This window comes from Elgaria multicarinata, chromosome 3, assembly GCF_023053635.1.
Source record: "Elgaria multicarinata webbii isolate HBS135686 ecotype San Diego chromosome 3, rElgMul1.1.pri, whole genome shotgun sequence".
In the NCBI taxonomy this organism is placed as follows: domain Eukaryota; kingdom Metazoa; phylum Chordata; class Lepidosauria; order Squamata; family Anguidae; genus Elgaria; species Elgaria multicarinata.
Window position 1 is genome coordinate 130,199,331 of NC_086173.1, and position 24,654 is coordinate 130,223,984.

Below are 24,654 nucleotides of genomic sequence, written 5' to 3' on the forward strand. Positions count from 1 at the left end.
TATATTAGTGGGATTTGTTGCAGTGCAACCCTATACAGGTTTACTAAGAAGTCAGTCTCATTATGCTCCATTGGGAATTGTTCCTAGTTAAGTGTGCATATGTTGTACTGTATTTTTCAACCATTTTGGGGATATTGTTTAACAGTGAGAGAAGCACTGAGAGCTGGTATGGTGGCAGACTAGGACCACGGAGACCCAGTTTCAGATTCCCATTTGGCCATGAAACTCGCTGAGTGAGATTCATCATCTCTCAAACTAACCCTCTCAATTTGTTGTGAAGATAAAATGGGGGAGAAACATGTATTGCCTCCTTGAACTCTTGGAGGAATCTCATTATCAATCATAAAGTGGATCTAAGCCCTAAACCTCCTGAGCTCGTGCTTTATCTCGAATAGTGACTGAAATGACAAACCTGAGTCTGACTCCAAAAATATCTGCCCCAACAAACGTAGCTGGACACATACTGGATTCCATTCTTTCTACTGGTATGCAGGAAGGTGAACTGGAGGAGTTACAATCACACTCTACCTTTTGCAGGGTTGGAGGAGCAATTTTAATGGTCTGCATTTGGCAACACAGAGATCCAGATGGTTTCCTGATAGTTGCTGTGGGTATTTCCTACAGAATTGTCTGATGGTCCCATTAATTTTTTCCTGTTTAGTTTCTGAACTTATATTAATTGTTTGAGACACCATGGTACATAACTAAGCAAAGTCCAAACAGGCAAAGCGAACATTACCACAGACTCCAAAGTAAATTAAATCCTTATTTAAGAAAAATACAAAAGAAAAGAAAGAAAATTCACAAAGAAGGAGAAAATTACTGTGGTGGTTACATGAGAATAATTTGGAAACTTCTTTTTCATTACATTATTAGCAGTGAAAGAGAATGTAACATAAATTTAAGATTAACTAAAGGGATTGCATTTGACAAAGCTGGCACTGCAAATGTAGCGAGCAAATTGAGCTTCTAGCATTGTTGTTTGGATAATATGACTCCCCCTCAACACACTCCTGTACTCTACTTGCGTTTTAAAGCTAAGCGAAAACATACTAACATTTCTAACTTCCCCTTGACTTCTTCCTGCCCAATAATTGAATGTAAAAAGCTAAGCTAAAGCATTACTAAGTGCCTCTAGGCATGTGAAGAATTAAACTTGACACCTATGTAGTTAAATATAAAAGCTAAAGTAAAAAAAAAGTCTAAAAGTGAAAATTAAGTGGTCGAAATAAAAAAGTTTCTGGTGTCATTCCGCAAACTCAAATAGCACTAGTGGACCTTTGCTGCATCTATTTTGCAAGTGATTGCCAATTATGCTTGCATAAGTAGTTGTACACAATGGATTGCACATAATAGGTTGCACAAGCAAAATGTACAACTGCTTGCACAACTGTATGTTCAGTTGGATTTTTCTCTTGCGCATTGTTCAGAGCCTAATTTTTGCAAGAGCAACATCATTTGCACTAATGCAATGGATACTGCCAATGGGGTTAATTCTGGTTGCATCAGTTATATAAAAAAAGATTGCATCATTTCTAAAATCTTAAATCCATATTTCGCACACAGTTCTAGAACCTAAAATGTAATGGCACTTTAAGGGGTTAACCAAATTTGGGTTAAAAGATTAACCAAATTTGGTTCTCAGATAACTTCAAATCTGGAAATTATTCCAAGGCCTTAGCTAAACCGGGCTTTATCCTGGGGCAAACCCTGGGATCATCCCTGTGCATCCACATGTCGCACAGGGGATCCCAAGATCAGGGAGGGATGATCCCTCCCTTGCACTGGGATAGAGCCCTCCCCTTTGGGCCTGTTTTTTCCACAGTCCCGGGCTGAGCCCGAGACCACGGAACATGTGGCCCATTGGCGCGAACCCTGGAGCTGCGGGGTAGGGTGGGCGGAGTGGGAAAAGTAATTAAATTTTTAAAAACCCTTACCTTTAGCGCACGAGCATTCGTGCTCTCCTTCCTCTTTTAAAAAAATGGCGGGCAAGTCGCCTCTCCTTCTGAGGTCGTCACGCCTCACATGTAAATGGAGGAGGGATCTCGCGTTAATCACAATGCGAGATCATCCCTCCTCTGTCGCAGACTATGAGGTAGGTCTAGCTAAGGCCCAAGTCTCATATTCAGAAATAAGACAAAGTACCAACTTCAGAAAATTCTCAAAGACCTAACTTCAAAAAGTAAAAAAATTGTACGTTTTAAAAGTTTAGTCTAAAAGATCCATAATTACCCATTTCTTTTTGTGGTCCAGTGGAGATCAGAGGCAAAGCAGTCAGAGGTGAGATACCCAATGAGTGATGAGATAACCATCTTCCAATAAAAAATGGGGTGCATGGGTAAATAGACCACCCATTCACCAATCAGAAATGAGGTGTTTATCTATCCCACAAAAATTCCACATTTTACACTCAAGTGTTTTGGAATATCTTCGGCATTATCACTGATAGATTAATCTGAGACTTCCTAAAATGTTGTTAAAGGTCTACCATCTGGACACATTATCTTGATCACCATGTTTCTGGTACATCTTTTTGATCTTGTGGGTCATCTTCCTTAACACCTCTTCCAATACATTTTTCATGTTTATTGTTATGCCTTCCCAAACCAATAGACATCGAGTAAGGACATTCTTCAACATCTCTTATCATCACAGGTGCACAACATGAGATGCTTAACAAAGATGCTTTCCTCCTAGCTGCATCTGAGCCTGCATCAGTTCTTCTGTCCCATCGCTGAAATTACAGCTCACTGCGACAATGGCCTTAGCTAGACTTACCGCTAAATCCTCGACGGACGAGGGGAGATCCCGCAATGCAAGTATCACGTCATGTCACGTGAGGTGACCTCACGAAGAGAGCCATCTTGCCCACCATTTTGTTTACTTTTAAAAGGGGCCAACGTGCATGAACAATCGTGTGCAAAGGTAAGTGGGGTTGTTGTTGTTTTTTAAAAAAGGTTTCCCTGCTCCCCCCACCCTGCCCTTGATGGGCACAGCTCCCAGCTCCACGCGAGTAATCATGCGGAGCCGGGAAAAGTCACGAAAATGGGCCACACGCTCATGGTCTTGGGCTCAGGAAATAGCGGGCTTGAAGGAGTAGGCTGTATGCCGAGGCCAAGGAGCGTTGATCCCTGCCTGAGCCCAGGATCCCCTGTGAGTCATCTGGACGCACAGGGACGATCCTGGGTATTACCCCGGGATATAGCTTGGTCTACCTAAGGCCTTTGCTATTGCTCTGCAATCATTGTTTGCAAAAGGCAGTTGCATTTCTCCTTCTTCTTTCAAAGCCAGTCTTTAATGTTTTAGGCCTTAGCTAAACCTAAGGTTTATCCCGGGGTCATCCCGGGGTCATCCCTGCCTGCTCCCGGGATATCCTGTGTGTCATTTACATGAACAGGGATGACCACGGGACAATCCCGGGGAAAAACTTAGGTCTAGCTAAAGCCTTAGTCTGAGGTATTATAATGCCATAAAATTAATCAATATAGTATCAAAAATTTAGGTTCTTCTTGGCCATGGGTCAGGAGTCTAGAATATAAGTCCAGGGTCTTCTTAAATATGAGACTTTGGTCTTTTAGGGGGTCTTCTTGTAGGTCTCCCCAAAACCCTCATTCAGGCCATTCAGGCTTTCCACATAAATTAACCTTCTGCATTTTGGAGTAGCAAGATTATTCAGTGGACAGTGACAGTCCTGCTGGGGTCTTAGTCAATTGCAATCACTCCTAGACACCCTCAGCCATACCATAGAGCCATATCAGCTTCTTGGTACTCTGAGGACCAGGTGAAATAGCAAGGTTAGCAAGTCAAATGCAAATGGCAGAAAATTCCAAGCAAATATGACCGAACACTGATTAGAGCCCAGGTCCTATTTTGCATCTGTGATGGCATCTGCACAATGTTGTCCAGTAGAGCTGTTTAAAATGGCCAGGTGCCAGCTTAGGATAAGAGCAGTGGATCAGCAGTTGGAACCTTCAAAGGCCCATTTTGATCAATTTGCATTACATTTTGCAGATAAAATTGCTCAAATCCACTTCTACTTGGAAGCCACAGTTTTGGCAGAATCAGAGATGGATGTAGCCATGGCACTGTCTGCTTCTGTTGTTACAGATGAGTGTATTGACAAGCCGTTTGGAGGACTGAGGCCTACCACTTGCTCTGTAGATCCTTGCCTCTGCTGACTAACAAAGTCTGCCAGTGCTGGGTTTACAAAATGGATATCAGAAGTGATCAATGCCTAACTAATGAACAGAGTAATTCCAGAAATCCCATTGAAGGCAATAATAAACCCATTGCTGAAGAAGCCAGGTTTAGATCACTTGGCTATGGAGAATTTTCACCCGGTTTCAAAAATCTACCATTTCTGAGCAAGGTTTTGGAGTGGGTGGTGTCATGTCAGCTCCAGGCAGTTTTGGATGACACTGATTATTTATATCCATTCCAGTCTGAGTTTTGGCGTGGGTTTGGGACAAAAACTGCCTAACTCACCATTCTGAATTACTTATGCCAGGGTAGATGGGTAGAGTGTGACCCTATTGGTTCTCTTGGACCTTTCAGCAGCTTTTGACCATGGTATTCTTCTGGATCATCTCTCTTGGATTGGACTTTGGGACCTGGTGTTGCAGTGACTCCAATCCTTCTTGGAGATGGAGACAGAACCAGAATGTGGAGCAGGGGGATTTTCGTTTCACTCTTTGGCCATTGACATTTTGGGTGCCTCAAGGTTCTGTCCTGTCCCCCATGCTTTTCAACGTCCACATGAAGCTGCTAGGAAGTCATTTGGAGATTTGGGCTGAAGTATTATCAATATGCAGATAACAAGGAAGATCTGCCTCTCTTTTCTACCATCTAATCCCAGGAAAGCAGTGGAGCCACCAAATAAATCAAAAATAAAATGACTTTTCAGACATATTTTTGAAGGAATTGGCAATTCATGTGATTTTTTTCATTTGTTGCTGTTTTGTAATGATATTGGCCTAATTTGCACCAAGCAGGATATTGCGCTATGAAAGTGGTATATAAAAGGCAGGAGCCACACTACCGCTTTATAGTGTTATTGAAGTGCACTGACAACTGTTGGGGGCCATTGACACATACCACATACTGCTTTCATGGAGCTATTTCCTGCTTGCTGTGGCTCCTGCCTTTTATATACTGCTTTCATACCGCTTTCATATTGCAATACTCTGCATGGTGTAGATTAGGCCACTGTAATAGAGGCTGGAGGATATCATGAACATAAATCTGCATCACTTAATGTCCTAGTTAATTAATGACAGTATACATTTTTGTAAACTGATGAGATCTAAGTCATGGCAGACATAAGCAACATAATTTACATTTTGTCCTCAGGACTGTGGGGAGAAGAACTTTTGGATGAAGAATATTGCTTATAGTACGAAAGCTTAGGACTGCTTGTGGCATCTTTAAAAAAAAAAAAACGTTGAAAGTAAAACAGCAACAGCCATTTTGGCACAGCTCTGCTTTAAACTGCATCACATAACAACATTGTTTAAATCAACCAGTTGTCGCTTTAAAGAACAGCAAAGAGAGCTGTATGCTGGAATACCTAGAGCCTATCTTTTCTTGGCAGCTGCAAATAACCAGGTTTTAATAAAGTGTGTGTTTAATAAACACACACACACACACACAAATATTACCAACCTACTTACAATCAGATGTACTATATGTTCTTGTACACACACACACACACACACACACACACACAAATAATATATATCCATTTAACATTGAAGCTACTGATGAAAGCAGAAGCTGAAACGATTACCACTAAATATATTTTGAAATTACTCTGTTGTTATATATACCTGGTTACAATCAGATGTATTGGATATTCTTGGATTTTAATATTTAAAGCCCTAAAGCTATTTCATTTACTCTGCTCTCAAGGAGAAATAATAACAAGATGTTGCATTATTTGCTATCCTGCTGCTTCTGCTTGTTATTACAGAAATGTGATTGCTGCAGTCATTACTATTTGTGAATAGATGGCAGGAAGCCTTGTTGCTTTGTTTATATATGTTGATGTGGGAGGTATGCATTTGCCTTATCACATAATGTCAGACTTTGTTAGCACAGGCTTGTGAGACAGCTCTCAGATTAGAATTCTTGGACGTATATGGTTTGCTTTTTGTAGGATTATGTGATGGTTATGCAGAAGGCACACCTTTGACTTAAGTAATATGAGTCTTGGTTAGCCAAAGTTTGGGAGATGATATAGTCTGGGACCTCATTACGAATGCCTTGGGGAAGCAAATCTCAACATGTAGACTGAGGCCAGATCTACATTAAGCAGGATATTCCACTCTGAAAGTGGTATGAAAGCGGTATACAAAAGGCAGGAGCCACGCTACAGCTTTATAGCAGTATTGAAGTGCACTGACAACTGTTGGGGCCCATTGACGCATACCATATACCACTTTCATACCGCTATATCTTACTTGGGGTGGCTCCTGCCTTTTATATGCCACTTTCATAGTGCTAGATCTTGCTTGGTATAGAACTGGCCTGAGTTGTTTTCTCTATACCATTACAAAATGGCCAAACAAAAGGCAAGCTTAGACAGTCTGGGGTGGAATGGACAAAAGAGTTTGGTCTGTGAAGCGGACACTTGCACTTAAACACAGCTCACCATGTGAGCACTTACTCAGACTTCAGTTTCCTATAATGAGGGCACTGGAGACTTGCGGGGTTTCTTTTATGAATGTTTATTTACACTGTGTTCAGGATCAAGGCCTACGACAACCAAACTCCAAGCAAAACCTGCTTCCTCTCAGCTGCCTAGCAGATCTCCTCTTTCATTTGTCTCTGATTCAACCTTCCCCAGATTCATTTCCTCCTATCTTCTCAGGCCTTGTGGAACAAAAGGGTAACCCATTTAGGAATTACAATGTGTGAGTGGAGGGAATCCTGAATCTCTTTTGCTCAGAGACATTGAGTTGTAAGGTAGTCCTGGAGGTCATTCAGACTGACCACAAACACATAACAGCAGCATTACATGGAGTCAGTCCATTAGCCGTAGCTTAGTGGTAGAAAACATGATTTTCATATAGAAGGTCTCAGGTTTGATCCCTGGCACTTTCAAGTAGGGCAGGAAAAAGGTCCTGCTTGAAACCAAGGAGAAACACTGCCAGCCAGTGTTAACAATACTGGGCTAGATAGACCAAGGGTTTGACTTCCTATGTTCCTATATTCTTACATTCTTTTGTAACTCAGTATTGACTGTACTAACTGGCAGCTAAAGTTTGTCTCTAGGATATGAGGCAGATGTCCTTTCTAGTCCTATCTGGAGATGCCAAGGATTGAACCATGAAAAGTTCTAACGCACATTGGCAACGTATGAGATGTGGGGTAGAAGTGGGGAGAGATGTTGTAAAATGAAAAGTATGCACCAATCACTACATTAATTTCATAAATTCTCTGAGTTATACTGGAAGCGAGAAGGAATGGAAGGTCAAAGTAAAGCCAAACCACAGAGCACCGTCAGAAAGAAAAATTCAGTCTTTCCTAGTTTGTCCTTAGCCTGGATGCTTTAACATGTTGGAATCACACTGGAATAACAGGATTCAGAAAAAGATCAGAACCTAAGCCAATAAAATGAAGGTAGATTGAAGATCTCTCACACTGATGGTGTAGCTGTTTGTGTGATATGCTGATATATGCTATGGTGTATCATAGTGGCTATAATCCTTTACTATAAGTCATGACATTCATAATCTGAATCGTTCCTCTAGCATGAAATCACTAACCTTAGGCAACCTATTTTGTCTAAGCCTTTGGCCTTAGTGGCAAAATAAGGCTATTAATACTGGTGTTAAGATAAATTAGGTGAAGTGCTTTGAACACTCTAAAGTGCTATATACAAGCTAAGATGTGCTAATTAACTGGTTCATTTGACATACACCGTTTCTAAGTGGCTTCCCATAAAATAAAACTACTGAAGTCACCCAGTTCCTGAAATTTTGAGAATGCATTCACAAACTGAGAATAAAAGAAGTTATTCTAACTGTATAATGGAAATCATCGGAACCCTCTAGAGAACCATGTTCATGTATTTATTCATTTGAGTCAATGATATCAATCCTTTCCAAAGTATCCAAGAAATGATGAAAAAATGACAATTGTAATCTATCACATATTTTAAAAACCTACTGTAAAACATATTGGGATAAAAATCCAAGACCAAGTGTAAAAACAGTATAAAGCAAGCCATAAAAAGCCACCTAAAAGCAAAATATTTTCAAAGCTCATATAACAACAACAACAACAAGCAGTTTAATGAACCTCCCTGGATTTAGAATCCCACAACTGCAGTGTCACTACTAAAAAGGACCTGTCCCTGGTATCTGCCAATAACATCCTTGCTAATGATGGGTCAGAAAACATAGCCTTGGATGCTGATCTCAGGGCTTAGGCAGGTTCATGTGGATCTTCAGGTAATCTGGCCTTTGGTCATTTAAATTTTTAACAGTCAATACCAGAACTTTCAATTGAACCCAGAAAATAATTTGTAACCAATGTAATGTGGATGAATATAATGTATGCTGAATGGCTTGCCAATAGGGATGTGCTCCGTTTCTAATCGGACTGGCGAATTAGAAGCGGAGCGGGGGGCTTTGCCTGCCCTTAAGGATTGGGGGGCCGGCGGAGTGTGGCGAAGAGGATCGAGGTGAAGGCGGATCCTTTGCCTCGATCCGGAGCTCCGCTGGAAAGGTAAGTGGGGTTTACCGGGCCCTGCCGCTGTCGCTGTCGCCCATGCGGCAACAGCGGCAGGGCCCAGTAAACCCCCCCCCTCCCTTACCTGCGTCCATCCGCGGTCCGTCAGCTTCTTCAATTGCAGCCCAGACTTCCTGGTTGAACCGCGGGCTCAATTGAAGAAGCCGACGGACCGCGGACGGAGGCAGGTAAGGCCCCCCTCCCCCTTGATCCCTTACCAGGCTCTGCCGCCGTCGCTGCACGGGCAGCAACGGCGGCAGGGCCTGGTAACCCCCCCGCCCTCCTCTCCCGGCCTTACCTGGCGCCACTCCCCTCCACTGTGGAGCTCCGATTCTGAGCCGGAGCTCCGCGGCGAAGAGGAGTGGAGTATGGGCGGAGCGGCGCAGAGCGGGCCGATCCAAAATTTTCGGATAGGCCTGCGGGACGGAGCGGGGGGTCCGTGCACACCCCTACTTGCCAATGCCATGTCCACAGCCATGGCATAGTTCTCTGCCACTTGCATACATTAATTGCACATTCATGTGTTCATTTCTACCTCCAGCCCCTAGTCTGATTTGAATATAGAAGCTGTCCTCTAAAAATATCTAAAAATATTTGGAATGGATTAATCTGTGTGTTTCATGTAAAATTCTTGTTTTTTTCCAAGCAGAAGTTCATTCCATCCTGTTTCTGTATCTTTTTGTGATTTTTTTTTAAAGTTTGCCAAAAGTTTGTATTCATGAAAATATTTGTATGCATTTTCATCTAATATACACATTTTTGCAAGCACTCCTAATATATGACTTTGGGTATGCTATTTCCCGTAATGTATCCTGATTTCTATGCATTTTTTTGATGTGAGAAGTGCATCACAACACTTGGTAAAGTGTGAAAACTGAAGGATAATTGCCTTCGTGTTCACATATTAGTTCAGGACATGCACATTAAGTTGGTTCATTAAAAAAAAATGAAACCAAACATCCCTAGAAAATATACACATTCTGTCAAAGTATTCAACAGGTGGAGACTGTGGCCATAGCTAGACCTAAACCTGTTCATCTAGGGCAGGATCTACACTACTGCTTTACAATGGTTTATAACAGTAGTGACAACTGTTGGGGCCCAGGATACACTCCATATACAGTTTTCAAACCATTTTTAAAGTGTCATATCCTGCTTGGTGTAGATCTGGTCTAGGTGACACAGGGGATCCAGTGCTCAGGCAGGGGTGAACCCTGGATGATCTCAGGATAAACTTTAGGTCTAGCTGTGGCCTGTGAGACAGCATTACAGGATATTATCTAACTTTCCAAGTTATTTGTGAAGTTATAGCCATGAAGGGCTGGTTTCTGGTTGGAAGAACGACACTAACATTGCAGGATCAGCCAGCCTTCTTGGCATCCTGGTAATTGTTACTAGCATTTCATTTTAGTCAAAGGGGTAAGGTTAAGCATTTGCTAATATGGTTTGCTCCTGAAAAACCTCTCAATGGCAATGCAGGTAGGGATTGCCAGTGGGATGTAGTGCTTAGAGTGTTCAACCAGAACTTGGGAGATCTGGGTTCTAGTCCAAATTCAGACATGAAAGGGTGGCTTTGGGTCAGTCGTTGACTTTCGGGGTTGTTATGACTGTGGACTAGAATGGAGAGGAGGAGGATCATGTATGCCACCTTGGGCTCCTTAGTTAAAAGAGTGGGATATAAATGTAACAAAATAATAATAATAATAATAATAATAATAATAATAATAATAATAATGCATTAGAGTATGTTCAAAGAGGAAAAATCTGGCCCCTTATAGCAGGGACAGAAGAAGACACCCAACAAACCCCAAACTCCAGAGCTAAATAGTTTATTTCTATTGATACAGTCCTCTTCTCCGGCTACAAAATATATATGCATATTGAGTGTTGCCATTTGTGCACAAGAATACTAAACACGTCCCTCTTTCCCTTCAAGGTGAAGTGTTGCATAGAAAGACAGAGACATAGCGATTGTCACCGCTTTTCACACAGGTGCCACATTTGTTCAGAGAAGAACATTTATTGGCACTCTGTTGAGTGGGTTTTATACGATGGTATAAATATGTCAATTAGTATTTCATTTAGCATCTGTGACTAATGCTGCCCACGCTGAGAAGTTATAGCGTGTGAGTTTCTTGCCAGAGGGTATGTTTTTGTTTCTTTATTATTCAAATATAACGCCAGTGGAAAATTTCAATAGCAGGGGATAGGACAGAAAATTACAGGGTTTGTTTCTAATAGAAGATTGAGGATTGGTTAAAAGCCTTTAAGTGGGAGCTTGAGCCTTGATTCTCTTTCCAGTATGGAATTCTACATCCCACACTGGTTTTTATTTTTATTTTTATCCACCCCAGCAATCTTCTGTCTGTGGGCTTTAATGCTCAAAAGTTTACAAAAAAATATTTCTCCCAAATTTGGCAGTACTTATATGGAGTCCAGAAATATGCTGCTTTACATAGTACCCATCCAGTTCACCGTATAAGTCCTGTGTAAGTACGATCACAGTATTCATGATAATAGTTACATAAACCAATGTGCAGTTAGCATAGCTAGATCTTATTAAAATCAGTAAGTACTTTTAACTTATAGTCGATTTAAACGTTCAGTCACTGAGAGAATACAATGCTTTGGCTCTCGCACAGTGCAGCACATCAGCTTTTACATGAGGAACCACTGTGCAAGCATTACTACAAGAACAATGCACAAGACCTTATATACCAGAGGGAAAAGTTCCATGTAGAAGTCAATTAAATGTTAGCATATAAAACTAGACTCAAAGTAAAGTTGGAATGGCAAAATGTGCTGATATACTAACTAACATGAAATATAGAAAAAGAACATTAACCCAGCTAAAACTGAATTGGGAATAAAAACTCTAATAAAATGTTTAAGGCTTTGCGTATTTATATTTTGTTCAGAATACTAGGCTCTGCTCAAAAATGCACATGGGTGTGATAAGGAGACAATTGTAAAAATAAGATAGAAAAAACAAACTTTAATAACATTCAGAAGATGCAGCAACAAAACCTACAGTAGCCCGCTTTCTTTCATTTAGGGATGGAGGAATCTGTTAATTTCAATTGCTCTCAGTTTCTCATTTTTCCATTTTTAGGTTGGGTTCATCCCAAACTTCCAGCATTTTTGTGCATATTTTTCCTAATATCTTTATTTTTCTATGCAACTTTTCCTAATATAATGAATTTAAAATATTTTTCACTCATATGTGCATTTTCCTTTAATATACATATTGTAGCGTGCATTTTTTTAAATTGGAGAATTCCAGTATAAAATTCTGAGGTGAGGATTTTGAAGGATGACTGACTTGTGGTTGTGGAATTGGTTCAAAAGTGCAAAATTAGATCACATTAAAATGTGGACCAAAAATTTCTCCACCATTCCTAGTTTCATGGAGTTAAATACATGGGCAGAGTCAATGCTATCCTTTAACCCATCCACACAATTTGTTAGGGTAGCATTATTTTTTTATTTATTTATTTATTAAATTTATATACCGCTCCATAGCCAAAGCTCTCTGGGCAGTTTACAAAAGTTAAAAAACAGTGGACCGTAAGAAGTATACAAAATTTTAAACCATCAAAAAATATAAAAACAACAGTATACATTAAAACTGCAGTAGTAGAACAAAGCCTGAGACAGTGAGCAACCCAACATGGCCTGAAACTAAGGGCTTCTCTAAATGAGCTATTTAGAGCATGCTCATTTCTGGCCGCTCATGGAAGTTTCCGGGTCAATTAAACAATGCTGTAAACAAACAGGACGTCTCCCATGGCTGCCCTATCCCCTTATTCCGTTGTAAAATAGATCAGGAAGAAGCTGGAATAAACCCTTAATGGTGTGAAATTAGCAGTGCGTAAAGCTGGCATTGCGCTATGAAGTTGCCGAGAAAGGACTTTAAATGGAAAGAGAAGGGGGTAAAATTATTATTATTATTATTATTATTATTATTATTATTATTATTATTATTATTTATTTATTTATATAGCACCATCAATGTACATGGTGCTGTGACACCTGCAACAAAGGGAGGCAGATCTGATCCCCATGTGCTCAACAGGGTTTGCTCCCAAGTGTCAAGGGTTATAAACTTACAGCACAGTCTTACTCAGAAGTAAGTCCTGGCTTTCCTGGGGGCTGCGAGGAAACAGATGCAAACAAGACACACACCCCTCCTTTGCACATGTGCCAGGGAGGGAGGGAATCGCTTCCTCAATTCAACCAACTGTGCCTGCCATTTAAAGGGAGCAGCAAGATCTTCTGCTTTAGCGCCCCCTCCTCCCGTATAATCCAACTCATATCAATCGTGCCAAAGAATCAGAAAGCACAACAGTGCCAGGTAAAAAATGGGATTTCCCTTAATGTAGAGATGCCCTAAATATTCTTCTTGTTCTACCACATCTAAAAATGGCTGCCAGAATCTTGGAAATGTTCTAGACTGTTTAACATGTGATGATATGGCCCAGAGTGTAGTTCTTGCACATGCTATGTGAATTCAATATAAGGAGACAGTTGGCAGCTCATGCTACATGGCTGCATTGGTTCTTATATGTGGTGTGACCTCATTCTAAAGCTACTTCGCAGCACTACAGCCATCTAAAAGTAGTTCCTATGAAATTACATTTATGCAAATGAATAAAATTCAGCCCACCACATTTACAAAGACAGTTTGCATATTTCTCATCTCTTCTTTTGGTCTCAGAATTATTAAGACACACCCAAATACTGCTATGTTTTGCAAGACTTTTTGGTTTTAAAACACATTGCATAATAAATATATGTCTTCTAATTTTCATTATTACATTCAAGCCAGTAGAGGGCAGAAGCTGTTAAATCACATTATTCTATAAAAAAATGCTATGAGACTTTATAGCTATGTAGAATTCTTGGGGTGGGGGGAATAAACATTTTTCACTGGAAAATTCCATGGAATTTGACTACAGTGCTACAAAACTGGTAACCCTACCCACCCCAAAAGTTATTTCAATAATTTCCCATGTTTATAACTAAATTACTGATTCACTTGGTAGTTGTTAAGGAATGTACTATCATAAAAGAGTTGTTTGGACTTTGAGACTGAGTTAAGAAAAGCCAATAAATAAATGTTAATGAGGCCAATTAGAGTAAAAACAATTACATTTGTTATTTCAAAGCTATAAAGCACCCGAGGGCTTCTCTTTTAAATAATGGTTATTGGAAGTGCTCAGTGGAAGTACTTCTTAGCATTCAAAAGTAAAAAATCATGACATTTATTTAATCAGAAAAGAAGATAGTTTATCAAAGTGAGCGACCTGAGCCTTCCCAAGCAGAAGTTGTTACTAAAGCTGACTGCCTTTATGTGTGGCCTTTCTCATGGATCGTGCATTCTCAATAAACTTCTCAAAGAAAATCTAACATCAAATAAATCTGAACAATTGATTTGCCATAAATAATGTCTTAGAAGTGAGTAACGCAGCATTATTGCTGTCGTTTTGGTGATGATAATTATGACAATATTTGAGAACTCTGGGGCCACCATTTTAAGATTTGCCAGTATCTGCTTCATTTTGTATGTTTCATATAAGTCCCATTCAAGTATTATGTACCTGTGAGTATGGAATACATAAAGGGATGATTCAACATGTGCAGGCTAGCACCACCCCTTGATGATATGGGCACTGGCAATGTACCCTAGCTAATGCACAATCAGTGATAGAAGTGGGGTTGGGAAATCTTTTCAGTTACAATTTCCAATCCTGTGGCGGGACCTCTATCACCTAGGCATCTAGATAACAATCATCACATATCACCTGGGTAGTGTGGTTGGTACATGCAACAACCCGTCCAGGGGACAAGGATAGCCCATTTATGCATTTGGTATCCTTCAGTACTGAACATATGAATAGAGCTGTAACATGTACTACTCCCTCCTAAACAACACTCCAATTATGCATATGTGTTAGGGCTGTCACATATGTGACAGAGAGAAATCCTAGGCTCAGCAGACAGCATTGGGGGAGGGAAGATAGGATTGTTCGGTTTCCTGGCTCTGACGTTGGAGCTGCCCTCTGTCCTCCCCCTCATAGCCAGAGCCGGCTACCTTGCCATGCTGGTTACCTCTCCGTGCTCAGAAAACAGAACAAGAGATGGGGAAAGGGGGCATTTTTAGGGGCTAGGAGGGGAGGAGACTGGGGTGGATGCATTATGCTATTTTTATGGCTGCCCCAGTCTCCTTCCCTTCCCTTCCAAATCACTGCTGCTAGACAGGCAAAATTGCCCATCTAACAGAAATGCAGGGTGGCTGAACCATGGAGCCATCGCTGTCATCCTGACCTGCATTGGATGCTCAGCAGTCTCCAAGTTCAGAGGCTGCCAACTATCTGCATAGGATTACATCCTTAGTTAATTAATCATATGGATTTACTTAATTAGCAGAGTAATGATTTACATAAATTTGCATACGGATATTAAAAATATTCTGAAGTGAAAAACATACATTCTTTGTTCTTAAATTATATGCACAAGGCTGTGGCTTAATGGTATATATACTTTTCATGCCGGAGGTCTCCAGGTTTGATCCCCGGCTTCTCCAGGTAGGGCAGGAAAAACTCCTGCGAGAAATCCTGGAGAGCCGCTGCCAGTCAGTGTCAACAATATTGAGATAAATGAGCAAGGATCTGACTTGGTATAAGGCAACTACCTATATTTTTATGTGTCATAGGAGGCATCGTCTTAAAAGAGGCACTCCTACCTTTGTGAGATTAAAAAAGGCCTTTTTAAACATGACGTTTGCCATCTGAAGTACTTCTATTTAAAAATATTTTTGTAAAAGTATTAATCCGCAGCATATTTTTAGATGACTAAAGGTGTTTGAAATTCATTAATCTAATTGATTAAGCAATTAAAACTGCAATCCTATACACACTTACTTAAGAGGCAGTCCCATTGAAATCAACTAAGATTTTAACCTCAAGTAGATGTGCAGTAGTATCACACTGTTGCAGCCCTTGGATTAGTGAATGAATCCAAGCTTATGGAGTTTGCAATTCTAGCGTGAGGTCATTTTTGTCTTAAGATGTTGCAAACACAATCTAATTTTCAGGATGTACTTTCCTCACATTTTAAAGTCCCTGATACACTAAGGCCATTTCTACACCTGCCCTTTTCCCCAGGATCGTACCTGGATCATTCCTGTGCATCCAAATGCCACACAGGGGATCCCAGGAGCAGGCAGGGGCAATCCCTCCATTTTACTAGGATAACCCTTAGGTGTAGAAAGGGCCTAAGTAAAATACAAATAAAGCAGCTAAAATTATTTCAAAGAAACGTTAATCTAGCAGATAGTCATGGTTAACTTCTTGGATTTAAACCAGTCTAGTGCACTGATGTCATAGGATTATGTGGAATTAAATCAAAGTATTCAACTTTAACTGCATTGTGCAACTAATGAGCACCTCGTGTCAAAAGAAGAATGGTACATGACTCTCCAGCTATCCCTATCATACAAATTAAACATTTCCCTCCTTGCATGTTTGCAGTTGAAGCAGATGTAATTCAATTGGTTTTGATGACGTTTCACCAACAGGAGACCAGAGCTACAAAGGGTAAATTGGCCTCACTGGGCCAAAATTGACGAAAATAACACCTCCACTGCATTTTATTAGCATGTTATGCTGTTTACTCTCACTAAGCTTTTAAAGGACACCAAATGCGATGATTAAGGACTTAATTGCCAGTGTAAAACAACTAAGTAATTAACATGAAGAGAAGAATGCAAAGTAGCACATGCTTTCATTAAATACAGAATAAGTACAGCAACAGTTTGGTGGTCCGTCCCCCACCCCATTTGTAAGACATTGTCTGCAAACTTTCAGACATAATTTGGTGCTGTTTCAGGGAACATAGAACATAATAATTAATGTTATTAGATTTATTCTAGTGATGAACCTCAAGATGCTATCATCTTACAAGTGGTGGTATAGGGCCCACCTGGACCTTGAATCTGGCTTGTTCAGTTCAGATGCTGAATAGGTTTGGCCCACTCTGTTACTTCCCAGTTTTTGGGCAGAACATGGGGAGGACAGTTTGTCCCTGCTTTGACCCACTGGAACACTGTAACCCATTGCTATATGAAGATGAAGAGGTACAATGGATTTACTGAAGAACCTTCAGATGTTTACTGATGAAAGTGGTTACTGTTTAATAGGTATCATTAATAATAAATAACTTGATTGGCTGAGCTGATTAACTGATGTCCTCAATACCCATTTTCCTCAATGACTACAGATTTTCATAAATCACATACACATGATTAATTGTAAATATTGCATAACTGTACAGAATATCTACAGTTAGATCAAAGAGAATCTTTATTTCATTCATCTTTGTTAATATGATCTCATTGATTGAGGCATTAAAGAGGCAGCTGGACAACCATCTGTCAGGGATCTTTTAAGGTAGATTCCTGCATTGAGCAGGGGGTTGGATTCGATGGCCTTATAGGCCACTTCCAACTCTACTATTCTATGATTCTATAATCAGAAATAATTTGCTTTATTTGTTTTTATTTTATAATTTATAGTTCTGGTTACATAGATCAAGTATTATAGCACATATATACACTCAGTGTCAATACAAATACACGTTCCTGTCTGGGTTTAATGTTATTTAACATTAGCTAATTTAGGATACCCAGGAAATTAGTCTATACAGAGGATTAGACAGCAAATTGTTAAATAATGAACTAATAACCCATCTACTACTGGTAGCTAGATGGTTGATAGCCAAGCATTGGAAAGATGGCAAAGGGCTCCGTATTGATAATTGATACTAAACGGTATGGCAGATTGTTCTTTTAGAAGAATTGACCCAAAAATTGAGGAAAGTGTGAGGACATGTAAGTGAAGGCAAATTTGAGGGGGTATGGAGGAAATTCATTGATTTTGTGAATAAAGAAGAGGATGGGAGAACACCTCCATCGGCATATATAGGGTTACGGAGAGTATAGAAATAATTTGCTTTCTAGAACAAAATTTCCACATATCATGACTTTACTATATTATAGTTGTTACTTAATTTTTAAAAAACAGAATTGAAGAGGGAGATTTGAGTGGTGGGGTCGTTTATGTATAACAAACCCAGTTATTTATATGCAACATTTTTGAGTCAAGTGAATTTATATCTAATCACCTAGAAAATAGCCTGTTGGTAGTGTTTGCACCCTGTTTTCCTCCCTTGTGATGGAAAGTATTCTACATTATTTTATTTTATTATTATTATTTTGTTATTTATCCTCTCAGTGCTGACCTATATGTTTAGGGGGGAAAACACTAATCCAGATAGCACACTAGATTCAGTAGATAGTGAAATACCTCAGTAAGGGCACTCATTTAGTACACAAAGTAATGAAAGAGAGAATTGTGTTACAAATGATGAAGCAATTGCTGTATTAGATTGTGGAGAAACACACAAATGAACAACGAGTAGCTAATACTGAAAAAAGAAGAAGTGCAGTTCCATAGATAATGAAAATTGCAGTTAGAAACCCTTGAAAAAGAACTGATAAGTATAAAATGGATCATATTTGAATGCCTAATACCTGCTGATGTCCAGATTAAACATTCATAACCAGGGTTAAAATTACACAGTTTGTTAATAAAGAGATGCTGAAATAGAAGTAGCAAAGGCCATAAAAAACTCATCAGTGGTAGTTCTGTCATCAGTCACTTATCTCTGATATCCAAATGGCCAAGAAAAAAAAAATCAAAAGATAGTGCTATCAGCCTCGCTCCTCTCATAGTCCCCTGATTGCTTTTAAATTTCCATCTAACAGCCCATGAAATCATTCCACCATTTTCATTTATTTTTTTGTGTGCGATTTCATGGTGTCGTATATCAGTTTTCAGCATATAGCCTTCCTGGCATCTTCTTTCTGTAACAAATTCTACTGCACATTATTCTGACCTTTTCATTTATTTTTATGGTAGTCCTTCTGTCCTGATCTATGATCTGTCTCCAGGAGGGACATTCTTTCTGGTTTTGCTCTCTTGGGTTGGTACTTGTTTGGTACCTCTAATCACACAGAAACCTGATTGTCTTTGGCCAGGACTCTCATTTACCCAGATTCTGGACTAGCTGCTGAAGCATGATAGCAGTCACCTTATTGTGTGACTGGACATTATAGATAACTGAGAATCTAGATTTATAGATTTTATTCAGACATTGTGTTTAAAATTATTTGTTGAAGTCACCCTTGGTACAACAACTAGAGCCCAGGTTCTTGTTAGAAAGATACAGAGCTTAGACCATGCTAGGGTATGAAGTGTCCTCCATCGGAGGGTAGCCTGGCCAGCTTATAGGGCTTATTCTCAACCACTAGCATTTGCTGATCAAGCACCCAAATCTATTTCCCAGTACCTGGCTGTTCTGGGGGAGAAAGACTCACTTCATGATCAGCTGGCCTGTCTGGGCTTGTTCTTGTAGATGTCACAGTGGACATTCATAGTAAGTCCTGTGTCAGGTGCTGGGGCTGCCTTCTTGGTGTCTCTCCCAGCCACACTTGATCTTCTTACACTGACAGCCAAAACAACATGGTGTTTCTCATGCTAATAGCAATGAGGTTTTGTTTTTAAAAAGGAACACTCACACATCTGGATTGAGATCGCATCTTGGGAGAGTTTAAACACTCTGCCCATACCATGGTTCTAATCTATATCCCCCAGCTGTTATCTGCATTTATGCCAATGGTTTCCCTCCCAATCCAGATTAGATCACAATATTGGAGAACAGGCTAAGACCGTTCCCTCGCTACACAATCTTGATCCAGATCAATCCCCCCCATCTACTATTTACTTTTTAAAAGCCATTACTTTTTAAAAGCAAGTGCTCATCACTCGAATAATGTCACCTCTAGATTGGGTGCCTGTTAAGGAAGGGCCTGTTTGAATGGCATCCTGCATGTCAGTTTCTTCCGTTTCATCACCAAGCATCTGGGCTCTCTTACTAGCTGCAGCTGTCCTCCACTCACCTGGCTTCCCTTCTCTCTAGATGGATGGCTTTATAAATGGCTCCTAGGCTAAACAGAGAGGGGTGTGTACTAACATCAGTGGCACCACCTCATTTCCAAAATGGCTATGCAAGCATCTCGTTGGGCTGACCAAGCCATGGAGGAACTGCAAGCAATATTACTCCCAACTGCCATGAAAAGAACTGAAAAGATCAGAATAATGTGCAGCAGAATTTGTTACAGAAAGATGTAACAAGGTGAATTGCTTAAAATAGTTCTTCAAAGCCAACCTTCACATATTCACACTGGGTTAGGCATCTAAAGTAGGCATGACTAGTTAAATTAATACTGTAATGACCATCTGTATCCTTTACAAGGACATTCAATTCCTTGCCCCTTTATAAAATTTAACCCTTTTAGAAAACCAATTAAGTTTATTTTCTTTGACCACAGATATAACATATAGCACAAAATTATTAACATATTCAGAAAAAAGGAATGATTCAAATAATGTCTGCAAAACCAATTACAATATTAAAAATGTTAATATTAATATGCACATCACAATATACTTCTCAACATCATTAGGCAACTACGCCCTTGGTCCCATATCTAGAGGAAGTCAAAGCAAAATTTGCCACATGGCTATTGATACATGGGTGTTTATCAGACAACAAAAGAAAGAGCTGTTCACAAATGACACACTTACATTGGCAATTCAAATTTTTTTTAACAGAAATATATATTGTTCACTGACATTGGGTGTTCTATTTAGAGTTGTGGACTTCTGGGCTTTAATACGCTTATGATAAGGAAAAATGTTTAGCTAAACTTACAGAAGTAGCATTTCCAGATTACTACAGCACTGTGGCAAAAGTCTTCTCTGCCACAAGCATTTTTAGCCTATGCAGTGCTGTTTACACTGTGCCTTTGATACAGAAAAACCAAAGTTGGCCTCTTATTTATCTGTTTCAATGTTTTCCCCAAACAAGCCCCCAATACAGTTACCAAATTGTCAATATTTAAGCTGCTTCAAAACTGCACGTATCTGTCACCATGTTAGACATCCTGATTTTTTTTAAACCCTTATTTGCTGTTCAAGTGGAAAGAAGCTGGGGAAGGTGAGAAATATAAGCTGGTACAGGCAGGATTGACCCTGCTTGGGGCCTAAACAAACTCTAGGAGTTGGGTTGAATAATTGGTGAAGGGAACATGTGGTGGCCAATGCAGGATCAGAATTAGAACTAGAATTTTCCATACTTTTTCTTTCCCTTCCTTTCTTCCTCTGCTTGGTCTTCAGAAAGTCGAAGCTAATCTTACACTGACATCAGGAGGTCCTGACCAGACCTTCTCAATTATGGCATTCCACTAATGGAATACCGTCCTCAAAGAGGTTCACCTGGGGCCTACATTACTATCTTTTCTGTGCCAAGCAAAGACTTTTATTTCTCCCAGGCATTTCAGAGACCTAGTTCTAGATGCTTTATTGATTCCTGGGCTGTTTGTTGTTTTGAATCACATTGTATTTTATTATTTAAATATTTGTATTTACTTTATATTTTTAGGGAGCAATCATATGTCCTGTGAGCTCACAGACAGGGCTCCAGGAAACCATGCTCCCCAACTATCTCCCTTCCCCTTCTCCTCATAGCCAGCACAGAAAGAACCACAGCAGCTACCTCTCCACACTCCCAAAATAGAGGTGGTTCCTGGGGGCTGGGGTGGGTGGGGAGAGGAGACTGAGGATGTTGGGTTACAAGCTATCCCCAGAATCCTTCCCTCCACCTCAAAACCTTCACTAGATGGGCAAAATTGTCTGTCTAACTAAAATATAGGGAGGCTGGAGAGCAGAGGCAAAGATTGGCTCGATGCTGCAGCCACGCTGCACTAGATACTCAGCAGTCTCTGCGTACAGAGGCTGACACCTGTCTTCACAGGATGGGATTTTATTTATTTATTTATTTATTTATTTATTTATTATATTTCTATACTACCCAATAACTGAAGCTCTCATCCTTTAGTCTTTTTATTGTTTGCAATCTGCACAGAGAACATTGGCTATTGGGCAGATTTAAATCAATCAATAAGGTCCCATGCGGGTAAGGTGGCTGTTGCTAATGAGAGAAATGGTGAACTAGATTAATACACAGCCCAATTCTGTGCTTTAGTACAATGAAAACAAATATGTTTTGGTAGCAGAAAGAGAATGGCATTGTCATTATGGAAGGAAAGAAATGGTTAGGTGAAAAGAGGCAAGTGAAAATTGATGGTCAGCCCCCAAGAGAAAACAAAAGCATGTATTTACCAGTTTTTCAATGTAAAAATACCATAGCATCTGTCATGTTGTTGTCAGATGAGATGTTTCTCCCAGTATTCTAATGAATATAATCATTATTTGATAGAAGTAAATATTTTTTTAAATCTCCCCTGCTAAACTGATATCTTCTGGATTATGACAAAAGAAGAATCATTTGGGACTCAGGCACTCAAGTAATTTAGATTCAGCTCAATGCACAAAGTTATATCTGGTGTGTGTGTGTGTGTGTGTGTGTGTGTGTGTGTGAGAGAGAGAGAGAGAGAGAGAGAGAGAGAGAGAGAGAGAGAGAGAGATTAACTTTGGTCTTACCAAATTGTAAAATGAGTAAGCTTCATAAGCCCCATGTTTCAATGTGGCCGAACACATCAGTTTGCATCTTCCATACAGGATGTGTTGTAAATCATAGATGTTGTTTATTTACCTCATGTTTACTTTAATCTCAGAATCGTTAATTAAAAGATGGCAGTAACAGCATCTCCTCTTGGATTATTTTTAAGGTACATCTACAGTGACAGTTGAATGACAAGTAGGTTAAAAAAACGCTTTAGAGCATTTCAGTTAAATGGAATCAGTTATTAACTATTGGTAAGAACATCCAGAATTCCCAAAGCTTGATCAAGACGTAGCTCTGCAAATTGCTTTACAAAGAAAACTGAGAACATCTCTTGCATCCTCAAAGAGTATCCATAAAATAACCGTCTGTGTGTGTGTGTGTGTGTGTGTGTGTGTGTGTGTATGTGTAAAATAGATGACTCTCTCTCTCTCTCTCTCCCTCACCAGCAGGAGCAATGAAAAGAAAATGAAAAAACCCAAACAACAAACCCTCTAGAAACATTTTTTTTAAAAAAAGAAAGAAACTGTGCTAATGAAGGGCCCCACTGCTGAGAAACTGTTGGAGAATTTCTCGTAGAGAAATTTGATGGAATGGTCCCTCCATTTTCTCTGTTCCCAAATAGGATGGAAAATTTCAAGCAACACAACTGTATTTCACTCCAGGACACCCCAGTAGTGATATTGTCACTGGCCACAGTATAGTGCCAGAGCACTTTCCTACCATCTTTGAAAATGGGTTGGGAGTTATTTCAGACAGCTTAACTGCTCCCCCACAACCTTGAAACCTAATATTATGTCATGAGCATAGACATCAAGTTTCAATACTCTATCTTGATACTCAAGGGAAATATCTTCTTTCAAGGGATATAAGAAGCAGTGCCTGGAAACAGCTTTGTGGATTGCATCCTATTTGAATTTAGAATTATGTCCTGAAAGCATTTCTCAAATTCCATTTACACTAGTTCAATGGGAAAGAGAGATATCAAATTACAAATAAATAAATAAATAAATAAGCTAGAAAACTTTGAGTACCTGTGTTTAAGCTGAGACCTCACTTGACTTGACTAAAAAGTAATTGGTCTTTTGTTTGCTTACATATAGTGTTTTCTGAAATGCTGATGATGTAATGCCTTTTGAATGCCTTTTGAGTACAGGTGAAAACATCAGCCCCTTTCTGAAGGGCAGATATTGCCAACAACTACAAATGGAACAATCATGTTTAAGAGCAAAAGAGGCTGAATAAGAAGTAGGGAGAAGAACCAAGGGAATTTGGCTTTCGAACACAATAAAAACAATCATATAAATATCAAATAAATATCAAAGAAAAGCAAAAACTTGTTCTAACTTTAAAACTGGTTAAGGAAAAGTGGGGGCAAAGGGTCAATCTGAATCTGTATACTTGCTTATACTACCACCAAATGAACATCCCTTGGGGGAAATAAGGGCTCAAGGCAGGTGAGCATCCAAGAGGTACACAAAAAGGGAGAGAAATCTCAGGAGGCTAAAGAAAGTTTTACTATACAAAGGGAATGAAAGGAACCTCTCGTGCAAGCACAGAGTCATTACTGCCTCTTGGAGGGACTCCAGCTTTCGTTTGCCCTTCCCCAGCCATTATTACCTTTTCCCCAGCTAACTGGATACTCATTTTACCGACCTCAGGAGGATGGAAGGCTGAGTTGACCCGAGCTGGCTGCCTGAAACCAGCTTCCACTGGGATCGAACTCAGGCCGTGGAGAGAGTTTCAGCTGCAGAAACTGCAGCCTCTTGCATTTTGGCCTGTTGTTTTCTACCCCCTGAAGAAGGCCTAAAAAACAACAGGCTGAAACATGTCGGACTTTTGCATAATAAACCTTTCTATAGCATCCTGAGACTTCTCTCCTTTTTTGTGTACACTGGGGGAAGTGAGCAGTGGATGCTTCAGGATCCTGTATGGATAGCAGGTGTGAGTATGCCCCCTCTCATGCATTCACTGAACACATGGGATAGGAATCTACATATTCCCCCCCCCCCATCAAACACACAAAAACCTAACCCATTAACAGGGTTGTTGTGTTGTAAGGATAAAATGGAATAACTTCCAATACACTGCTTTTTAGAAGATAAATAATACTAAGGTAATAAATAATATATAGGAGACAACTTTTCCCCACAAGATCTCATCCCTGATTTCTGAGGCTAAGCAGGTGATCGGACAAGGCCTTTCCAACTGTGACACCCAAATTGTGGAACTCCCTCTCTAGGCAATCAGATATGTCAATCTGTTACAATCATT